The sequence below is a fragment of the Poecilia latipinna genome, unplaced genomic scaffold (assembly GCF_001443285.1).
Source record: "Poecilia latipinna isolate Pla-1442-1.1 unplaced genomic scaffold, P_latipinna-1.0 Scaffold746, whole genome shotgun sequence".
Lineage (NCBI taxonomy): Eukaryota > Metazoa > Chordata > Actinopteri > Cyprinodontiformes > Poeciliidae > Poecilia > Poecilia latipinna.
In genome coordinates, this window is record NW_015113362.1 from 218,002 (window position 1) to 241,326 (window position 23,325).

A 23,325-nucleotide genomic window follows, 5' to 3' on the forward strand; every position below is an offset into this window, starting at 1 on the left:
GCATTTGGTCTAGCACATGGAAGAATCTGATATTGTGGCAAATTCTTACTTCTTTTAGTGAATCATAAGAAGGAATAGGTTAAGATGGAATGCAATGAATTTATTTAAAACAAACCTGCTTAGTAGATGTCAATGTGGGAGTTAAAGTGGTGGATGCAGAATGAATGAAGAAAACCAGATAGCTTAAAAGGAATGAAGTGAGTCAGGCTTTTTTTTTTTGTTATCTGAGAAAACACAGACGATGGTTCTCCAAGACATGTGAAGCAGTGCAGACCTAAAGGCTCCCAACCAGTTCGCCTCCTCTGCGGTCGAAATCAGAACAAGGTGAGGAAGCAACAAGTAAAATGTCAAGGAGATACAAAAGTATCTTGGAAGGAGAGAACAAGAATATATAATTTTGGTTTTTTTTCTGAGATAGAAAATGGACCATTAATATGTAATATTAATTACATATTAATGCAAGTGTAAGGAGAAGTAGATGACATGTCTCAGAATATCATGCAGAGAAGTAATGGATATCAAAAAAGAGAAGGAAAGGAGAGGAAACTAGAGGAGAAAATGAAGGAGGACAAGGAGGAGGGGCTCATTAAAGAGCTCTAATGACCTGCTGATTGACGAGGGGCCCAATGCATGACCCCAAATTACTGCAGAGCCTGAGAACCAGTCCTCTGCTCTGGAAGTGTGAGGAGGTGGCGTCTCCACATAAAAACACAGTCAGTTGTATCCATGACCAAACATCACATATTCCTCTTGTAGTAGGTATTTACCTGGGATCTCTGAGCTTCAACGGAAAGGAATGTATTGGTTATTAGTCAAAGCATTGATGAAGAGATGTAACTTTTCGCTAGCAATTATTTAATCATTTAGAAAGAATCTTTTCAAATAATTTGTAAGTTATTACCAACAAGCATTAAGACGCTGTGGAAAATGTTTCTAAAAAGCTCGGGTTGCTATATAAAGGTAATCTCTTCACCATGTACTGTCATGGTAAAGAGTTTGACAGAAACTAAATCTCTTTAGTAGCTAAACCTAAAGCTCTCTAGAGATTTAGTTTCATCTTACGTGCATCAGAAAAGCCGACTGATGGATGCAAGATGAAATGTCGACAGCACATTTTCCACTCAAAACCTTATGAATGAGAATGTGTATCTAAAGTTGTGGCAGGTACTTTGTCTTGGAAAATGAAAGCTTTCAGTGCATGGTCTGAATAAACTCTTATATCCCAATGTGACTTTCTGAATCCATATTAGTCGTGTGTGTTTTACTTCAGCGACGTTCACCTGCAGTTAATTTGGCCTACTCACAGAGGAACATCTTTTCAGTGATGCAACAATTTACTTTTGTTTTGTTCGAGCCTTGCTCGTCGATTAGATAAAGTTTTGCACAAGATTAGTGATCTCAAAGCAGGAGTATTTGTCTAACTCCTTGAGTACATGCAAAGTGAGATGTACTCTTTAAATGATCCTACTAAGAATTAAAGTTCTCTCTGCACTAATGCAGTTTGGTTGCATTTAATTAAGAGGTGATGCCTGGATTAATTTATGCCTGGATTTATTTTTAGACATAGTTGTCTGAACCAAAATGGGGCTAGAAATATTGCGGACAATACAAAGATCACATGCAGAACTAAAATAACTGCAGAAACAGGACCTTAGTTGTTAATGAGGCATTAGAAACAGTGGACACAGAGTGAAGAACACCAGATAACCTATATAAGGAATGGAGTCAGTTGAGTTTTTGTGTTATCTGAGAAAACGCAGACGATTGTACTCTGACATGTGAAGCAGCACAGAAAGCGTTGTGGGATATAATAAATCACAAGCTAACAAGTAAAAAAAAAAAAAAGTCCTGTATCTCTAAAACATTCATAAACCAGCAATGGACAAAGCTATTCCAGCTACATATTGCATCTATAAGATGGTGTGACATATTTTTAAAATCAACACGTGCTGTTGCACTCGGCTTTGCATTTCACACATCTTAATGTCTCTTTCCAACTCATCTTGGCCTTTTGTCTGACAAACATGTGGAGGCAGTGAAGTACAGAAGCGCTGAAACATTTGTAACCAAATGAAGACCAGATGAAGAGGCTGAGATTCAGTAAAAACATGTGCTCAGATATATAAAGCTGCACACCAGACTTAAGCCTGTGCACATGCTTCACCCGAAGCTGCAACCGCAGCTATGTTCCTCTCCGTTTGCTCGTCCACAGTGCTAACACAGCAGGAGGAGCAGCTCTGCGCCTTCATTATGAGGCTGTAAACTTAAGAAATTTGTTAACATGCAGAAGTTTTTCCATCATTTGTGCACATTTCCAGGGAGCATCGAGTGTGATAATGTTCACTACTTGCTCCCGCTCAAAGGACTGTTTTCATTCAGAGAAAGAACTGTAATAAAAGAAAAGTGTTCAGTTTGAGGAACTCTGGCAATTACAAGAGACATTTGATAAATAATTATCCAAAAAAATGGTAAGCCTTTCTCCTCTATAAAATAACAGACTGATTAATGTGAAATAAGACTTGTGTGTATTTGAACAATAAGACCAGAACTGATATCTGATCTATTAAGAACATAATGCTTCATATTAAAACAGAGGAAATGAAATGCTGCATATTTATTTAGAAGCTGGTAAAACATTGAGATCTCAAGTTAAAAAAAGATATTGTGTGGCTATGCGTATACTTGCTTTAGCTTGTAACTGATATGAGCAATGTGGCCTTAAGCACATTATGACCTCACTCTTTTCCTGATTTCTCAGCATTCACAGCTTTACACGAGCGCGGATCAAGTTAACAGGAAGGCCAGCGGGCATGCAAACATACGCAACACAAGCACACACATATTCACACACAAAAACGTATACGCACACACACGCAAATCCATCACATCTTTCAGCTGCTTCAGAGAGCTCCTTTTTCCAAAACTCAGACAAAACCACAGACTAATTTGGGAATACATGTCTGCGGCTGTTGACACATAAACACACACACATTTCCAGAGCAAAGAAAATATACATGCATAGAACTGCAAAAACACATTCCCTAAGTGCTGCCTGATAGCATCTTAAAACAGTTATTACTTGTGGTGTGCGGTGTTGGGATAAGTGCTGAGAAGTGCTGGCTAAAACCTAAAACAAACTCTAGGCGATGAACACAACACACAGGACTGGAAACAACTAAAAGAAGAGAGGAATTAGAGTTTAACACAAAGCAGTTAAATTAACCGAGGTTTTGACCTTATTAATAGTTTCTTGTTGTCTCATGCCTATATATAGGTATATAGAGTATGCGTGGTTAATGGGCATGATGACGCCATTTTGATAGGAGCAGCATGTTTTCTAGTAAAAGTTCTGACTCGTTCTCACTGTTTCAGTCCATTGATGGCTTGTGTTGCTGCTCACCGTCCTACTACAGCGAGGTGAAAATGGACACCCGCTTAAATATCCAACCACTTCAAATAGAAATGTTTGTGCAGTGATGTTTCATCTCAAAGACAGAGAATTGATTGCAGTAAACACCAAATAGTAACCTTAGTTAGTTTGCTCATTAAATGAAGTAAATTAAATAGTGCTTCTCCAGGGTCAGTGTAAGAAAAATAAAAGCTAAAATGAAATAAAAAAAAAACATTGTTTTGTTGTGTTTATTATGGGTTATTTATGTAACTTGAATTTCTCATAGTTGTTAAAATGTACTTTAAATATCCATATGGCCATAATACAGCTGTTCTAATGGTTTCACTCCAGGTGTATCAGAGGTCGAACCTCCAGTCCTCCTGAGGTCGCGCCATGATCAGGTCACCAATCCATCGCCGGCCCTAAAATGAAAGAAAGACAAAATCGTTGCATCTCCAGTACTTCCAATATTCATTTTTACAAGTCTCCAACTTGTTTCTGTTTGCTATAAAATACAAATTATTTTTATTTTTTACAACAATTATCAGAGGCATTTGAAATACACAAGTACTTAATAACTTTAAGCAAGAAGTCTTGCTACTACAGGTCTGGTCAATGTTATCTTCATGTGGGTGACATTTCCAGAATCATGCTGCGTTTCTGTTTGAAGCAAAAAGTCCTAATGTGATCAGAGGACAGGATTCGACTTTGATTTTAACTTCCATGACCCTGAATCAAAAACTCAGGTTGTTCCGTATAATAAAACTCAGCTTGGAGCACAGACTGTTAGGGGAACAAAAAGACATGTAAGATAAGTTTTAGTGTGCACTAACGTTGTGTTCAAGTTGTATTTTAGCAGATAGTTTTCAAACAAGCTCAGAAAAACATGAAATAACAAAAAAAAGAAACAAAAGTAGCAAAGAAAAAGTCAGTGAAGAAGTGGGATCCCTCCCACCATCCATTCCCCCCCTCCCCTGTTTTTTGGCCAAGACGAAGATGGCAGTACAGGATTTCTTTTTCTCCTGTGGATAAAGAACAAGTAGAAGCCCTACTGTCCACTAATCACACTTAATGATTCAAATGGGTCTAAGACATACCTTTGAAATCAAATCTACTTACAAACTCACAAAGAACACACACACACACACACCCACACCCACACCCACACACACACAACCATACAAGGATACACTTTTGCCAAAAATTGTAGACACACATACACACATCTAGTAGCAAACCGATGTGCTGTTGTACACAGTGTGTGTGTGACTTGAAAAATGAGGAGAGGAGAGAAGATGTAACTGAAGAAGTGTGAGTTTGCCCTGTGGATGTTTCCGATCCATCAGCAGAACTCTAACTAGCCCTGCAGTTCCAACACTAATTGCTTTTAATGACATCATAGGTAAACGTGGACACACGCGCTCACACGCATACATTGATGGATGGACTTATGTTGGGGGGGAAAATAAGAAATGCTGCACACATTAAACATTCACAACTGGGCCATATAAGGACCATAAAACACCAGTTTGTCAAACACTCTGTGGGTTGGTATGCATCACCGATTTCTCCCAGTATAAACAGTAAAACTGTAGGAACCAGTAGAGCAGTTCTGGTCCTGATGAAGTGTAATTTCTTGGATTTGTAGGATTACAGGAGGTAGGTTGAGTTAACTTGTAATTAGGCTTCTAGGCTTTCTTTCAAGTTAAGTCAAGCTTATCTGTGTAGCACATTTCAGCAACAAGGAAGTTCAAAGTGCTTATGCCCTAAAACCATGACACAGTAATCAATCACAAAACAGCAATAAACATTACGTCTTGTCAAAGAAAATATACATCAACAGTGTCGATCAATGGTCCAGTTGTGAATCAAGAGTAACTCTAAACAGGTTTCAGTCTTGATTTAAAGGAACTCATTGTTTCAGCAGTTTTGTAGTTTTCTGGAAGTTTGCTCCAGATTAGTGGAGCACAGAAACTGAATGCTGCTTCCCCATGTTTGGTTCTGGGGATGCAAAGTCACCTGGTGACATCGTAATATGAAGCTGTGTATTGTCTCCGTCGTTATGGTCGCTAATCTTAGCACTTGTTTGCCAGTAAATGGAGACAAATTATATGTCGAAATAAAAACAGCTTGTGAGATTGCATCTGCAAACATGAGTGTGTACGTAGAGTATTACTCTGCAGCTACATCAGGCTCCTATAGCGGCATTTCCTGAAACTTCCGTGCAGGATAAGATATCCTCTTTCACTCCCATCCCCAAACAGACACACGCGTGCACACATTCAGAAATGGGCCGTAGGCTGCAGGCTTAGCTCAAGCTTTGAAGTAATTTGCAGGAGGATAAGATCAGGCTTTACTTTCCATATTTCAAAGAATTATGGGCCTAGTACAGAAGTGGGGCTATTGTGCTTTCAGGAGGGTTTAAATATTCCAATAAAAGAAGGAAATAGTGGCCGTTTCATAAAGCATTTACAATGATGAGAAAGGAAATAACAGGAAACCAGCTAAATATAAAGAAAAAACACTAATTGCTATAGAAAACAGAAAACTGTATTATAGTTACAAAACACGGCAGGAACTCCACAGTCTGACATTTACTTTTTTTTTGTTTTTTTTTACTGAGGGTATTGATTTTTCTCTTAAGCAGTTCTAATATAAAATCAACAAAACCTCTGTTATGATGTCATAGTTTTGGTTCAGATTTGAGCGTGGCAATTCAACATCAGAGTGGACTTTTGTCTGCGAGTATAAGTACAGATACAAACAACTAAGACAGTAGCTTCATTTCAGTCATCTGTAAAATAAAGTTCAATTACTTTGACGCAATGAAATGCAAAAAAACAACTAAAAATGTTTTGTAGGTTTTTGACATTTTTGCCAAAACTGGTGGATGTTCACGACATTTTTTTAGTGTAATTATGTAGCGTTAAGATGTAGCAAAAAATAATAAGTTATTCAAGAGTTTTATATAAAAAGGTTGAATTTCCTATCAGACAAACAGAACTTTAAAAAGACTGAAAAAAAATTTACTTTATGTTGCTCATCAATTATTTATGATTGCAAAAAGTAATCAGACTTCCATGTGCTAATTTAGATTAAGGGAAATAATCTATAAAACTAAAACCAAAGCAGTCCACATCCACCCAAACAGAAACTCATACTGGCCTATGCATGCGAGTTCTTACCCTGAGAACAACACTCTTCCTTCTGGGTGGCAGAAAGCAACACTGTTGGCATCTGCAGCTTTCTTTCTCTGACTAATCACTTCATTATGGAATTTTATGTTACCAATATCTTTGGTCCAGAGAGCTTTGTTTCTTCAAAACAAGCCTCTAGGTAAATATAAACACACTTTGTAAATTATCTAATAGATGGGTGGCATTATTCTCATTTTGCTCCAGCTGGCTTTGGGGAACCTATTTTGTTGTTTTGGAAAATTCCTGAGTCCGTTTAAATGCTGTTCGAATGCTCTGATCTTTTGTAAGTATTTCACTTTATATGGATCATTTTAAAACGCTTTATAGTAGGACCGACTTATAAAGCAAAGAAACAAACATATCTTTCACACTATTGAAGTGTTTTCAGTTCATGATTTCAACCCTCTAACGAGCACAGCCAATGTGAATGGTGGCAGAAAAAAAAGAGTCAGTTGTTTCATTATCCATCCATCTGGTGCCATTGCTTACCATTTGGATACCCAAAGTGCAAATTTTTTGCGGTGCCTCTCGCCCCACTATGGGAATATATCATAGTTCTGAATTTGTGGGTGCATTTCCATGATTTGGACAATTAAGACTCACGAAGAAAACATATTTTAAGTGGAACGAAAATGAGAAAACAAAGTCCAAAGTATGAAATGTGACAACAGGGAGTTTAATGCAGAACTCAAACTCATCCTATAAAGTGCTGTTAGAATAAGTTGTTTTTGTGCTGTTTCCATATGTTGTATTTATATGATTCAAATCCCCCCAAAACAGCAAAACGGTCAGTCTTCAAGGAGCTAACTGACCCACATTGTCACATGGTTTTCCTGAGGAAGATCATTTACAAGGAGCTTTTTCTATTTTCTTTCTGGATTACACTGGTGCATTTCTCAAATTTAATCAAAATTATAAAAGAAACATTCACGACTTTCAATCCTTTCTGCTCATCATAGCAGCAGTTTCTCACTCCTTCCAACAAATTGTATAAATCCCTTAGAACTCGCATCATTTGCCTCCTTATTTTCTGCAATTTTACATCATTATTGTTTGCTTATATCATGTCAATCAAAATGAACTATACTAGTTTCAATGCTTTAGTCAATGCAAGCAGGAATATTGAACTTGTCTTCAAAATCTGTGAATTGTATACTTTTCATTCTCAGTTTTCCCTGAAAATGTCTCTATCTGACCAGCTTCTCTCAGATGAACCTTATAGTGATGTTATTGCTATAAACATGGTGTGAGAACTTTTCATTTTGATGACAATGTTATTGACATAAGTATGTGCTTTTGAGGAAATAGTGGCACACTTTTGCAGGTTGACTAGGTCTACAGTTTGTATTAATTGTTTCAGGAGATGCACTAGTTTTTCAAGTGATGCACAAATGATGAGAAAGTGACTGGAAAAATAACTCTGAAACCAAAAATCCTTAATCAGCAGAACCTCTTCAAATTAGATGCGCAATATCTTAGATTAAGACACTGTAACACGGCTCAAAATCATTTCTAAAGCAGCACAGATGTAACACAGTGAGCATGTATGCATTTCTCATGTCTTGTTGCTTTTGTATTTCGCATTTTTCATGATTTTCATAGATTCAGAGCAAGTTGCTTCAGTCACATGCTATGAGTCTCCTGCAGCTGCTGCTTTCATTCACTATGTTGCATTTCTTTCCACAATCCCATTTTACCACCTACACTTCAGAGTAGTCACAGCTTCGATGTGTAATCATGGTGAGTCAGCTCCCTGTTCTGTGTTGAAAAATTACAGTTCATCACGTAACATTATAACCACATAGATCATGTGACGTGAGAGGTGGGTCGGTAATTATTCTATATATCCTTTATGTGTAACGCAGGTTTATTCCAAAGGCCATTAACAAGAAAAGCTATTATTATTAGATAAGAGTATGTCCAATGACATGTAAAAGGGTTTTGTTTTTCCATTTCTGGGTCTGGACTTCTTTTGAAACTGTCCCTATGACTGGACAATAGGATGGGTAGGATAGGAATTTGGGTAATATACACACATGCCTGCACAGCATAACTATTGAGTTCAGAGTGGCAGGCCACCTGCCAAAATGTAGTCAGACAATATGGCTACAGCGCTTCTAAATGCACTGTGGTCTGTGGAAATGGTAATATCCAGCAAGATAAACAAACAGAACCACAGAGTGCCTCTGTGTGTTTATGCTAACATGTACTCAGATGTTTGGGTTTCTTGACATATTCAAACACAGTAATATTGCATATTATTAAAGCATAAGCATCTGTCAAAATTTTCTGTGTGTGCAGGACTGCCAAGAGCCAACAACGTACGCAACTTCCATGATGGAAAAAGAGCAAGAGAAGAAGGAAAATAATAGCTGTTCACAGTAAAAAAAAAAAAAAGAGAACTATTCCAATAAATCTGCCCCAACCCCCAATTTGCCGCCCCTTTTTTCTTGTTGTGAGCCATTTTTATGGGCGAAATTAGTTCTCCAAGCCCCCTGACAGCGCAATAAAATACTCTGCCAGGTACGAACACTTATACTGGGCCTCGGAGAGAACAGAGCACAGAGGGAAAGATAAAAAACAGAGACCGAGGGAAAAATTGGGCCGTTAAAAGACTAAAGGAAAGCAAGTGAAACAAAGCCAGTAATAATTTAACAAATAGTTGTGGAAAGACTTTAATAGGTAGGGGTGGTAATGGAAAGATAGGTGTGTGTAAAAAAGAAAAATGTATCACATACAAAAAGAGAAAAGCTATATATGAAAAGAAAAAAAAACAAGCAACTCAGAAAAAGAGAATAAGGAGATGAGGAAAAAAATGGGAGGTTAGGATAAGATGGATAGAGGAAAGCTCAAGAAAAAGGAGAGAAATGACGCAGAAATGACTTTTACATCTGTGGCCCAAAAATCCCTCCGGGCCACTGCACGTCCAACAACACATACTGCATGCAAACACACGCACAGACTGTCTTCTCATGTTTTTTTTTTTTTTCTTTTTGTCAAAGTTGAAGACTTTACATCCTGAAATACATATGGTCCGTTTTCCTTTTTGTCCTTGGAGGGAAAAGGAGGGATGTGGAAAAATATAAAATCACGGAGCTGCTGACAGCAGCCAGGAAAACAAGGCGATGACCTGCCATGAGTGACCTCACCGAGGTCAGGTGTCACAATCCCTGAGAAAACTCGAAAAAGAGGAAAAAGGAAAAGGGGCAGAAGAAATAGATTCAAATGTTACAGTGAAACATTGTTGTTTAAGGTAAATATTTCTCTAAATCAACACCGATGTGAAAACTTTTTGTCTCCATTTATGTACATGGACTGCATCTGTTCCCACGCATGACAATCTCGCAGTCAAAAAATACAGAAATGTTAATGAAATGGTTCACTTGGTGTTGATGCATGCAAACAAAAAAACACTGCTCTTTTTCTTGTCCATAATTTTACAAGTAATGTCTTTTGAGGCTATTGACGTTCCCTAAGAAAAAAACACATCAGGTGTTCAGAAAGTAGGAGTTCTTCATAAATAAACTGAACTCTGATTATGAAGTATGTTTTAAATGATAATGCATTCTAGTTCGGTTGGGCATTTACCTTTCCTTTGCAACACAGACTACTGATTCAGGACACCTGGAGATCTGTTAAGGTCTTCAGTTATTTCAGTCCCAACCAAGTTGTTTTTATTCTCCTATGCAGGGCTGCTGCTACCTTTTTTATACTTAGTTTGTGTTAAATAAATTCCCATTTCAGTAACTTGGGTATAATGGTGTGTTTTGTTTCTGTTGTAGCCTGTGAGTCAGGTCACAACTATTGCATGTTCATTGTTGTTCTGCTCTGGTAATTGGTGATCATGGGCTCACATCGTTTTGTCAAGAATATGAGTCTGGTGAGCGGTAGACAAATGTGTCTGTGCATGCTGATTAGATGATGTAGTGCAGCTGGGCCGAGTTGGTCAAAGCATCAACTTGTGCCAGGGTTGTTAGTTTGTGCAAAATGTTCTTTATCCGTGGTTATGTGGGGGATACACCATGTGCTATTGTTTGTTCTGGAAATCATAAAATGTATGTAGAACTACGTTAGACTGCGAGACATCTTTGTCCATTTACTGTTTTTGAACTGTGAAGTTGGTTTGGTTAGAGCAGTCGTCTCGGTGGCACGGTTATGGTTTCAGTAGGGTTGCCATGATTATCGCCACTTCAACTTGTAGGATTTCTCTTGTCTTTGGCAAAAGACCAGCAGCCATTTCTACCTCTAGAGCTGGAGATGTGCTTTTGTTCTGGTTTTATTGATCCAGAATGCCCTGCGCTATAGTCCGCGTCCTGCTTTTGGAGTGACCTTCAGTTCGCTTGACATTTCCATTTGCATTCGAACCGCACCAGAATTCACTTCAACCCGATCAAGACCAAGATTTTTAGGCGGGCCAGAATTTGGTCCGCATCAGAGTTTGATTGTGCAGTCTCCAAACAGACCAGACTTTCTAGGGAATCAAGCCGGAGTTCGATTAAAGCGGACTAAACAAGGCCGATGTGAATGCACTCTGAGCGGCTCCTACTCTTTCCAACACACATCATCACAACAATGCGCCTCATTATGCCATTAACACACGTTCTTAGGAGCGTTAGACAGAAAGTGTTTAGCCACTCTGAATGGTTGCCCCAGGAGATTCAAGGATTTCTCAAACATGCATGAAAGAATTAAAGCAACCCTTCGGGTATTACAACATAATATAAAGTTCAGACTATTTTACATAATAATATATTGAGATAATTTTGGAAACCATAATTGAAAAACTGCTCAAACCTGGACCAAATTGTTTTACTTTTATTATAGATTCTTTATTGATTTATTGAAACTTTATTGTATCGTCTTGTTTCCATGAACCCCATATTTTGCAGTGTTATAACTCATGGCCTAAATGGATTATTACAATCCTTCTCATCACAAGTTTTTGTCTTACTTTGGAATGTCAAAGATAAGGAGATGCTGGACTGGAAACAGCAAAAGCAATACTTTGCAGTCACATTTACACATGTACTCACCAAATATCCGTCAAAAAGGTCCTGACTAAGCAGAAATTGGCAGGTTAAAGTACAAACAGAGTCTCTTCACGATCACTAGTTGCTGCGTCAGTCTCTTCGCAGTTTTATCTCCATAGTTGTGTCTTTGGTGCATGATTTCACAGCAGTTCTTTTGTGGTTTTTTAGCATGAAACAGATTATTCATCATAGCTGATAGCCTCACAGCTTTGTCATTTCCACCTGGCATTTTGAAAACTAAGCCTTTTTTTGTTCTCTTCATGTAACACCCCTGTGAAATCCAGGATTAACCGCTGATCCTCGTGGTGAGCTTTTAACTTTTGGTCTGAAAACCTCAATAGTTTAGCCTTAAAATTTTCTTAAATCCATTTGTAGACATATTTTCTTTGTTTGGTCCATTCAAAGGTCCATAGGTACAGAGGTATATTACTGAACAGGTTCATTTGTAGGTAATCAATAAACCTACAAATGAATATCTCACTAATCCATGGAAACAATTTTTTTTTTCTTTTTTGCACAAACCACATAATTACCTCAATTGGTCGTTTATTGCTGGAGGAAAATACAGCGACTTTGAGTTTAATCTCCATTTTCTCCACTAATCTTTATTAGTTTTATGTTTCATCTAAAAATGGTCCTATACACCTGCGATGTTTTCTCCATTACAAGCTACATGTATAAGCCAAATCTCATTTCCAAACAGAGTTTGTTAAACAGTTGCTTTGTTTTCTGAGCGATAGCATGCATACACAGAATTCAAGTTCCCGCTGTCTATCATTGTCATTCTGCATCGGGGCGAGTACACAGAGCGCTATCTCTGGTGCAGTCAAACAGACAGGGACAAGTGTAATTGTGGCCTGCGGTTTGGCTGAGCATTCAAACGGAAAAGCAGCTTGTCCACATCTCTGTCTGTGTGTCAAGTAAGGTCCATTTGTCTTCCAGCCCTTGCTTGTGTGTGTGTGTGTGTGTGTGTGTTATCAGTGTGCACATACATTGTGTCTGAGGGCTAGCAATTGTGAGAAAACAGGACACATGAACACACACGCACACGCTGAGCCAGAACTTGGCTACATGTACGTACCTGGTATGGTGAGAATGCTTTCTGCAGGCTCTCACTGCAGCAACAAGCGTGAATAAGCCAATTGTATGAAGGATTTTCAAGGCAAACTTTCACGCAAATGTGGGGTGACAAATATACCGTAAACCCCTCACTCCGTGTTAAAACCAGATAGAACTATGATGTTTGAGAATGATACTGGAGATAAAGTACTTTCCCATGTGTTTGCGAATGCATGAGTTTTCGTTTGAGGTTATTCTTGTCCACAAACTCTGAATGAGCGGCAAGAAAACAGGAACTTGACTATTGAATGAAAGGTTTTTGTATGTCTGAGCAGTAAACTGAGGAAAAGACTCTGTCTGACTTTTTGTACTACAAAAAAACCCAACATATTTTGCAGACTTTTTGTACATTTAACATGAACATGTTAAAAGCATGTTTATGTTTATGTTTAAGCGCACAGAGCATACCAATGTTTATGCTCAATAAATTTGACAAGTGACGACAGTTTGTCTTTAACACTGATTGTTTATTAAGGTTTTGCCAAGTCTCTCTGTGATACCTGCCAGTTTTTTTTTTTACAGCATTGGAGAACTACAGTCAATCAAAGACTGAAACTGCATGTGCAGAATAAAAGAAAAAACTGAAATACTGGTTTCATTGAGTGATGCCAGCACCCAAGTTCATAGTTTGCATTGGTTTGCAATACCAATACAAACTACGAAGTATTTCAAATTTTGAGTAAATTTTAATTTTGTGAATAATTTTAGGCATAGAATATTTTTCTACCAATTTACAAAGTTATATGCATTCATTATACTGTCTTGACATTTTTTTTTTTGTTTGTTTGGAAAGTCTTACTTTTGAGGGTTATCTTTATTTATCATCAACTACAGTGCTCTCTTGACTATTCAAAATGTCAGTAAACCTCAAACATGAATGTTTGAAAACGTAAAGGCGAGATTTCGGTGTCCCTGTGAGAAAATGTGTTTACAATTATTTGGCAACTTTTATTGTGCAGAATTATTCTACAACTACATGAAAAACACATTTTCCCACCTCACTTTTTCATTATTCCTCTGTGTAATGAAACTTTTACCAAAAGCTTCCCAATAAACATCTGACATAAAAAGGCAAGAAAAATCAGTCACCAGTTTAGCCACCTTTCTTTTCAATAGGAATGACCATCCTTTCATTCACTGAGTCAGTTTGTTGATGTGTTAACAATCAGCTTTTTAATTCGGCAGCAACCACAGCCTCCCAGACACTGTGCAGAGAGGGGGACTGCTTTCCTTCACTGGAAAACCCGCATTTAAGAACTGCCTACAAGTTCTCAGTTGGGTTCATGTCAGGTGAGGAAGGGGGCCAGGCCACAAGTTTTTCATCTTTAACCTCTGCACTTGGATGCATGTGATGGAGAATTTGACCTGCAGAAAAATTATCGTCCTTTGAGAGATGCCGACTTCTTCCTGAAACCGGGTTTAAAGAAAGTATCCTCTAAAAACTGGCAACGGGTGTGAGAGTTCATTTTGAGTTTTTAATCTTCAGCCTAAAAAGGTCCAACCAGTTCATCTTCATTATTACTAGCCCAATACAAATACACCACCTCCACCTTGCTGAGTTAAAGTGGAGCTCTGTGCCTGTTACTGATCCACCCACTTGTCCATCCATCTGGTCCGCCAAGATTCATTCTCATTTAATCAGTACAAAAAGCCTTTGAAAAACCAGTTTTCAAATATTTCTTGCCCTGTTCTGTGCTTCAGCTGATGAGTCTTGTTCAGTGGCGGTCAGAGTTCAGCCTTCCTTACCTCCTTGGCTATTATCTCTGAGCTCTGAACATCTTGTACTTTTAGATTCTCCAGGGAGGTTGAACTTATAAATATGAAGAATCTGAAAGCTAACGGGTTCTGACCCTGTTCAACATTTGCAACAAAATGTTTGATGGTTCTGTGATCACCCAAAATCTTGATTTCAAGAGTCATGTTTCCCTCTGAGAGACTTTTGTCATTTTTGACTCTTCAGAGTCAGGAAAAAATGCCTAACAATTATGAGCACTTCGATATAGAGTGCTGAACTCCTTCGGCTATACCCTCCGTCATTACACACATATACATCACCTGAATGCTTAAATTCATTAAGCATTCAACTTTATAGAGCAGGATTTAGAAAATATGGCAACGATGTGGTCAAAATATCACTTGCCTAATGCATATAGTGTATATAATAAATAGATATTGTATAGCAGTGTAACTACAACTGCTAACATATAATTTTCTACAACTTGCACTACTTTCTATACTAGCTACATCTGACCTTTCTTGTCAAAAATCTGACATTAAGGGTAATTGATCCTGTATTTCTGGCTAGACATGTAGAAAACTGAGGTTTCTAGACAAAAAATGGACTTGTCATGTTTTGAGGTTGTTGATGACCCAAAGGGCAAATGCACACCTTTGAAAGACGAACAATGAAATGTGGAATCATGAATTTAATACTTGGAAACTTACACACAAAAAAAAGGCACAAGGAAGGCATCAGTACCAAAGTAAGTGCAACAGTAGAATCCGGCAGAGAATAATAGAAACTGAGATATTTAAATACTGGGGGAGTGTGAGAACTGGAATGAACACAGATGGATCTAATTAGCAGAATAATTGTCAGCTGTGAGGGAATGTGCAAAAATAGCAGAGGTAAAACTGAGGAAATAAGGGGAAATGGCTTGGAGTAGACAAGGAACTGAGGAAGGAAAAACACAGAAACCAGGAGAAATGTAAACCAGCAATGGATTATGACTTAACATACGAATTGGGCAAGATTATAAAGACATTAAGAAACAACGGGAAACATGAAAAGCAGGTTTTGAAATAAAGCCGAAGCCAATATCTACAGAGAATAATCATAATCAAAGACTGCAACTCAAAACAGAAAATAAAGACCTAAATAATCCAAATCATGAAAAAAATCCAAAACCACAAAGCTCATGAAAAAAGTAAAAGTTAATTATACTTCAGTAACACTTTTTTTTTTTTTTTTTAGGAAATTTTAGATGTTTTTGTTTTTAGATGTATGCCCCGGTGTGTATGCATGTGTGTGTCTGTGTTTTTTCTACATTTTTTTTTCCTTACTGTTGTTTTCTCAATTAAATTCATGTACTGAATTTAAAGTCTGAATTCTTTTAATTTGTTTCAGTGGGAATACATGACTGCGCAATCACATATTTCTATTTAAAGGCCATCTTAACAAGTGCCTTCACTATAGTTCACTTCCAAAACAAAACTCTTGTCTATCTTTAAGCCTGCAGAAAAGGAACTTTCTTAAACCGTGAAGGATAACAGCTGAAAATTATTTAATTTTAACTCCAATTGTTCAAAACCACACACCACAGATTCTACAACATCATAATTTGTGCTATTTGTACAGATTTAATGGTATGGAATACTTTGTGAAAATAAGTACGCACTAGGCATATACAAAATAAATAAAACCCTTATAATTTTCTACCATTACCAAACAAGTCTGAGGGTTTTTACGTCAATTTACTCCGTTTATTTATGCTTCTTTTATTTTATGGTTTCCCAAATCGTATGTAATGTCGAGCAGCTGTAAAAGCTTTGTACGTGCAACCTGATATGCTACGGACATGTCCTGTATGGTGAAATATTAAGTGTATCACCATAGAGACTTCCCTGTGTGTGTACATGTGTGTTTGTCTGTATTCCCACGGCAAGGCCAGTGTTTACTCCTTCTCTGGAGACATGAGTTCTATTTAAAGGAGTTGAGCAACAAGACGGGGAAAAGACAGGTGCCAAGGAAGTCGGCGCAGAGGTCTATGAATAACAAGCTCTAGGAGAATTAGATGATGGCGGGGTTGCAGTGGAAAGTAGCACACGCAGACCACACAACATGGAAAGCAGCGTGGAAACTCTTTGATCACTTTATAACTTTTGCAGTAAAATAAATAACGACTTATTGATTCAATCTCCTTCTGGCCCACTGAAGGAGCAGAGTCTCCTATTTGCAGTAAGGAAGTCTGGACAGAGACCAGCTCCCCTCTCGAAGTACAGTAGATCATTCTTTACTTTCCTCTTTCATTCTTTCCTAATACGCAGCTGCGAGTTGGATGTCAGCCGCTCCGCATTTTTATCAGAGCAGTTAGCAAAACATTTCCATTTCGTCGTCTCTAAGTGCTCACCCACCGACCTGTCATGCATATAAATGTATATTGATATGCTGACCAGTGTATCAAACCCATAATCACTTATACCCCTGACATATTTAGGTTTAAAATAATCTTTTTATTTTGCCAACGTGTGTCTTCTGAGAGGACATGACATTAGTGTTTTTGGAGTGGCAGCGCAGACAGAGTTGCAACTTGAATATGAAAGTGGATCTGTGGTGGGAGTCGTACTTCAGAGTGATTACCGTACTTGGAGCTTATCACCAAAGACAAATAATCAAAATACCAGTGGAAACATGCAAAGAGATGGTCTGGAATAAGGAGAGATCATGCCTGCAATGCCAATAAAGATTTTTCCATTATTATTAATAATATTATTATTTACACTTTTTTATATATATATTTTATTAGCCTGGTAAAAATAAGTTTCTTGTTCTTCGCTTTGGATCATAAAAAGGGTTCTGGATCCTCGTCTATTGAGAAACAATTGCTTACTGGAAGTGTGGAATCTGTTTAAATTTTAAACGATTGTGTCAGATTTTACACAGTCACTAACGTTTGGCCATGATGAGTGCTATGCGAAAGCTTAATTGTGAAGGAAGACACGCTATGAAGGTTCCCAGAAGTTTTGTAAGCTGTAAAAACCACCGTGGGTAGTACGGCCAAAATATGTTTCCCAGCAAAACAATTGGAAATGTTTTGCACTTATCTGATATACTTATTGCTTTTTTGTTGGTTTGTTTGTTTTACTCAGGATCCCCAAGACTTGTAGGAGCTGCTACGTTAGTTACCTCTGTACACATTTCAAGTCATTGCTGCTAAATAGAAGACGACCTGCAAGCAAACATTAGATACACAATCAGATAGAGAATAGAGAATGCATGCACACCCACGCAGGGAAATAAATCAGTCTGTGAGCAGGGATACAGAGATCCATATTATGTGGTTACTTAGTTACAGCACATTAATAAAACCCGTCCCAGTCACCAGTCAGCCGAGAGGAGAAACAGCTGTGAATGCAGAAGGTCAGCAGAAGGAGGAGAACTACTCCCTAATTCTCGGAGAGCAAGCAAGCATGTGCGCTCTCTCAGTCAGTTTGCAGGTTTTCCACCATATACTAGTGATTAATTGGGATAATGACCACCCAAAGCACAGTCATAATGCAGAGAAAGATTCAGCAGCTCCCTAAGTGATCAGCCTACATAGCTGACCTTTACTAAAACTCTGCTCAGATATCTTTATTTCATTCATTATACATGCCACTGTAATAACAGGAAGCTGGCTTCAGCTGGCGGCGCAGATGTTCACAGGATGAGAGATGAATTTATTTTTCTGTTTTGCCTTTTGCGATCCAAATTCTCGCCCACGCAGTCACACAAAAGCAAAGAAGGGAACGTGGTTTGCGGAGCAAGCAAATTTGTCCGCTTCCCAACCGGACTGCCATACCACCTGCTCATCAGTTTTCTGGGAACAGCTCATCAGCTGCCCTAGGCAGCGATAGAGGAGTCTGCTAGCTGTTAGAGACGTTTCTGGGGGCTACAGGGGTTAACTCTCAACAAGAGGCCGATTTACAACCAGGAACAGGAACCATCTATCAGCACTCTGTTGCTTGTCACTGAACATGCCAGACAGAGGCGTCTGGAGCCAAATCTACTACTCAGAGAAGTGGCTTATAGAATTTTAAATGAATTGACAGGACACTTGTTGGTGCATAGCGGTATCCTGCAAATGACAGGTCACCATGCATGCGTGAATTAAAGAAAGATTTTTGGGATGCGAAAGCAAAATTTGTCTTGGGAGACTTTTCCGTTAGCTTTCAGCAAAAATGTCATTTTAAATGGTCAAGCATGAAACGGGCTTTCAGTTTACATTATATTTTATTTAACAAGTTGTGAAGAAGCTACGAATCAAATGAACGACTCGTTATTTGATTCAGAGCTGTACGAGTCATTTGATTCTGGTTGGACGACTCCTATCAGATTTTGTAGAGGCCATTGAAACTGGTTGGTTTCCTTGCATAATCTGGCTTTCAAACACAATTTCAAAAGACTAAGGTCAAAAGGTAACCAGTCTCTAAGGTCCGGTGTTCTGTTACTTTTAGATGTGTCCCTTTTCCAACACACTTGAATCAAAATGGCTAACTCATCTCCTTAGCATGCAGTCAAATTCTCCTGAGTCCTGCTAATGACCTGATTATTTGACTCAGGTGTGATGAATGAGAGACGCTTCTAAAAGTTGCAGGGCACCACACCTTGAAGCCTGGATTTGAAGAAGTTGAGCTGGACGCTAAACAAAACCGGACTAAAACTAGCCTGTTATGGTCAAAAATTTGAAGGATGTTCATTTCCTCCCTCTTTCTCATCTTGTAAAGCAGGAAGACCAACAACATGTGACGCTCAGCCTGTAGCTTAATTAGTGAGGGCAGCAACATCTCAACAGTTCAAACGAGGCACAAGTCCATTCTGGGTACATAAAAGACACAGGAAATTGTTTTGCAGATGTATATTTTTTACTCTTTGTGCATTAGACAACATTCACCGTGAATATAAGCTTGGGTTTTTGTGGAAACCTCATTCCACCCCTACACCGAATGGTTCAAATGCATCATTTAAAGCCTGAGGTTAAAATGTCAGCCTTGTCTATTTTGTATGTATTCTCTGTCTTTATCGCTCTCTGTAGACGGAAAGAAACAGAGACAGGGAGAAAGAGAAGGGTTCCCAGCTTCGGTAGCGTTTAAATCTGCTAACAAAAGCAGTGGGGGATAGAAAAGGAGGTTCAGTTGAATCTGTAAAAACATCAGTACGTTACTGCAGAATCAAATATAAGCACTCCTGCTACAGGCCCAATTAGAAACACAAAACATTGCACAGTTGTAGGGTCTTCTTAGTCACACTGAGGCAGCTGTTAGTGTGACTGACCAAAAATGGAAACGTGTTGCTGCAAAGTAACACAGTGGAAGAAGGAACAACGTTTTAGGAGACGGATAAACAAAGTGACATAGAAATATTTTGAAATCATTTAATGTCTAGATAATCAGACCAAACAAAGTTACTCTTGTCCAGGCCTTGATGATTGGTGAATCTGAAGACAGAATGGACATTGGCACAAATCCACTCTGTAGGCCTTATATATTTATAAAACACTATGTGTGGCCGGTGCCGATCTTGTATATTATGGATATGCAAGCCCGATGCAGAGCATGAGTAAGCAGAAAAAAAGAAATGGAGCAAGAACACAAAGTCATACATCCACAACATTTTAGATTTCTCAGAAAAATGAGAAACTTTATAATGCATTTTGACAGTCACTCTCAGATAAAAAGTAGTAAAATGCCACTTGCATGGACAGGACTGATCTACGTGATAGATCTGGAAGACAGAGCTAGAATTTATTTGATATTTTGAGAATTACCTGAGGGAAGAATTAAAACAATGCAAAGCATCCTCATGCATTGTAATGTTATTTAATCTAAAGCCAATATGAAAATGTTTGAGAAAAATGATGTACGTTCTCTCATGGTTCAAGATCAGTTGTGAGACGCGCTGTTTGGTTGATTATTGAGTATTTAGTGTAAAGAAAAAAAGAGTAAAGAAAGATGGAGACAGAGGTCCGTGCTGTCATCATTTACCGAGGCACTCTCAAGAGAAAGCTTTAAGCAGCATTATTCTGTTATCAACCAGAAGACATGTTGATTTGTTATCTATTAATTTGGTTTTGAACAAAAAGTACAAGAACATATACCTAAGCAATGTCATTAATTTAATCCAAAACCTATTTTATGCAGCACACACAAATCCTAAATGGAATAAGCATCTGTAGTGTTTTACGCAGGATATTTTCTAATGATCTGAACACATGAGGAATGACGAATGGCAGAGAAAATCGAAGGCTTCCCGTTCTTGGGGTCGATCCAACAATAGCAATAGTGAAAGCAGCAAAAGTTGAATATTTTTCAACTTTCCTGTGTCACACTGCTGACATGCGTGTGCACGTCTATGTGAACGAGCTCGAAAGTTCGCATGCATAAATTTCACTGGTTGCTAGGCTGGAGGAGCAATGTCGCATCATATCACAGAAATGACATAGGAAATGAATGAAATGAAATGAATGAAAGCTGAGCGCCTCCCGTGCCTGTTAGGATGTAGTGAACAGGTTCACTTGGTGCACTTTGTACATAATTTTAAACAAAACCTTCCTCAGTTGCACAGGATTGGTGCTTGCTTTAGATTTTCACTTTCAAAACAAACATAAGGTGTTTTAAAGCCTAGAGAAGATGGCAAACAGAGATTGTGGGCAAAGGCAGAAATACAACTGGATCATCTTGAAATACAACATACCCCAGAACAAAAACTGATGATGGCTGATAACTGGTTAATTCGTTATGTTGCAGTAAGCTTGAGACGTTTCTGAAATACCAACCCTTTCCCTGTTTCTGCTGTTGAGACTAATATCATACATTGAAAATTAACTCATAGATGTGTAGACCTCAGATTATCACAGCAGGTACAATGGTGTTTCACTTGTGTCGGATCACCTGGTATTTTAACAAGACTCCCTACATTTTGTTTTGCTTTCCATGAAAGCAGTTCTAGTACCAAACCAGGACAGGATGATCCATTTATGCATTCCATGTTTTATACTCAAATAATCCTTGTACTGTTCCAGAGGGAAGGTAGGCTGGCATCTGGGTGGCAGGAGGTTCACTACATCCTGGATCTGTCCCTCTCTGTACCCAAGAAACCATGGAGGGGAAAGGAGAAAACCAGAGTACCCAGCGAGAAACCGCACTTTTACAGGGAGAACATGTGATGTACACACTCATAATCCTCTTGCTGTGAGATAACAGTCTCAACTCACTACCCTTCAGTCCTGGTGCTCAGCTAGTTCTCTTGAAAAACCTTTGGCACAGATTAATAGGTTAGATTTATAAACCCTGTTTTAAACAGATTTACCTTTCTGCACCCTTTTTGGGAAAGCATGATTAGAACGCAGTAGGGAAAAACAAGATGGAGCAGCTTAAAAATGAAAGCTGGAAGCAGCTTTCATTTTCACTGAGTGACAAAGAAATGGTAAGAGATAGAGTCAGAGATTATAATGTGATGGATAGCAGATGCACAAAGAGACTGTGGTTGCTTGTATTTCTATATGGGCTCTACTGAGCCGTAATGTGACCCCAGCGTAAGGAAAAAATAACCCCTATAAACTTGGACTCAAATTATTCTCACTCCACAAACTCCATGAAAGCATCTTCTTACGCCTATTTGTGTCATGAGTGGGGGTTGAAGTGGTGAGGAGAGAACGCTGAGACCCAGGTTATGGTGATGATGATGAATTTAATGGTGAAAATAAAGCTCCACAGTCCATACAGGCAGCACGGCAGAGACTAGCACACAGCTAAGTACCGGTAGCAACTGATTCATCAGACTCGACGGGAGCAAGCACAAACCAGGACTTTACAGTTCAACTGGCGAGTGACAAACTACAACACGACGGCAGTAGACAAACTTAGACAAGGACCCGACGAAGAACACAGACACAGGTGGGTTTAAATACACAGGGAGGGCAATCAGGTTAGTAGACACACCTGGGGAGCAATCAACGGGGAGGACAGGACAGAGACTCACAGGAACACAGGACTGAACACAGAGAAACTCAAAAATAAACACACAGAAACACGGAACCTAACAATTTGTGAATTGTGCAGTTTCTCAAAACCTATTTCCTACCTGCACTTTTAAAATACCAAATTCAGTCAAGTTAAGCCTTCAGACATCGGTAACACAGTGGCGTATGCACAGCATTCGCAGTTATGCATACTCACGCCATTCCAAGGAATTGGCAGGCCTATTAATACCTACACTTCAAGGATAGGGGATTGGGCACGAAGCCATAAGATGCTATCTGGTGACGGATACACACTTGTGTCTCTGGAAGTGTGTGTGCGTGTATGTGTGTCATTAGAACCCGGCCTTTCACTTTTCTTGCCAAGCTGAAAGATTAGAATGGTTAAAATTATCCCAGCAAGAACAAGTTTGCCTAAGCAAGGCCGTAGTAACCCACTGATTATTTTTCATTAAAAAAAAGGAGTTCACATGCAGTGATGGCTCTCCTATGTCAGTTAGTAAAAAAGAAACAAACCCAAAAAAAAAAAAAAAACATGTCAGGACAATATAAAAGACATTTGGTCCAAAATCAGATTGACAGTAATCTGTCAAACATTAAGCTACAGATTACACTATGTCATTATCCTTTAAAAAAAAAACTGAACATTTTCCGTCAGACTGTCAATCTCCGAGACCACACACAAAAACATATCTCTTAAAATCACACACGGGGTCAGTGTGACCCTGCCAGACCGTGCACAGAGTAAGAAACTCGTGGAGTCTAAATGACCCCGTCTCTTAAAACCGTAGGAGGGCTAAATCAATGTCATAAAAATGACCACAAAGAACTTGATTGTGTGTTAAAATACC

General features: G+C 38.6%; 1 long non-coding RNA gene across 1 annotated transcript in view; it reads right to left on the minus strand.

Annotated features, from left to right (window-relative positions):
* Positions 1-1,840: 1,840 nt before the first annotated feature.
* The window catches only part of LOC106955565 (uncharacterized), a 28,497-nt gene continuing 7,012 nt past the window's right edge, over positions 1,841-23,325 (minus strand). Inside the window, exon 2 of the long non-coding RNA XR_001426604.1 lies at positions 1,841-3,813. This is a non-coding gene — a long non-coding RNA (uncharacterized LOC106955565). The remainder of the gene's footprint in view (positions 3,814-23,325) is intronic.